The sequence below is a fragment of the Macadamia integrifolia genome, unplaced genomic scaffold (genome assembly GCF_013358625.1).
Source record: "Macadamia integrifolia cultivar HAES 741 unplaced genomic scaffold, SCU_Mint_v3 scaffold_211A, whole genome shotgun sequence".
Taxonomy (NCBI): Eukaryota; Viridiplantae; Streptophyta; class Magnoliopsida; order Proteales; family Proteaceae; genus Macadamia; species Macadamia integrifolia.
Window position 1 is genome coordinate 188414 of NW_024870644.1, and position 988 is coordinate 189401.

Consider the following 988-nt stretch of genomic DNA (forward strand, 5'->3'; position numbering starts at 1 on the left):
TCTTTCTATTTCTGGAAAATAGAAAGAAGAAAGCAAAGGGTTATGCTCGGTCCCGTGAAATGAAAGAAGAAACTACATCTAAAGCGATATGATTACTTGTTTTGTTTTCCTATGGTAATCTTTCCCAATACTATGTAGAGTAAAGCATTTGTGGTAGAGGGATAGTAATGTAAATTCATTTTAAGAAAATCATTTTACCAAATTTTCAATTCCCTCCAAGTCTTCTCTCTCTCTCTCTCTCTCTCTCTCTCTCTCTCTCTCTCTCTCTCAGATAGAGGGGCATGACATGGAGGGATTACAAATAGGTTCTTAGTATCAGTATCAATTTGTATCGGTATTTTTCTCATTTTAAGGATTTTGCTAGTTCACATCATCCAACCATTGAGCATGATGGAAATATTCAAAGCACAAATATATGCTCCATTTGCTTGCAAAAGGGGGAAAAAATAGGGAAGTAAAAAATTTCAAGCTTAAATAAGGAATTAAGAAAGCAAAAAAAAAACTTTGTTTCCAAAGATTGAGATGGTTCAAGAAACTCAAATCTGTGTCCTGCAAATACAAAACAAATCCATGGTTGATGGTTGCATTGAAGGTTGCAGGCGTATTTTCCCTCAAAATCCAATTCTCATTCCTTTAAATTAAATTTGACGCATTATAGTGCCAAGGATGACTTATGATGAAAACAAATTTTCTAGGAAGGGCTGTCCGCTTATCTAATTTTGTATGCACATAAGATTTTCTGAGGGCTACCGGCTAAGCCGACCTTTATAAGTCCCACGTTAGTAGAAGTATTTAGCAATTTACCTCACCCAAGCCACTGGATGGAGTGAGTGGGTTGAGAAGGTATAACCAACATACCTTCTCTCCATATTGGATCAAGAACGGGATCAGAGGGATCAAAAACTGCTAATTCGTATAGAGCCATCAAACCAGCCCAACCAGAAACTAGAGCTGTATGATTATATGAAAGAAAGCAAGCGACGGGGAA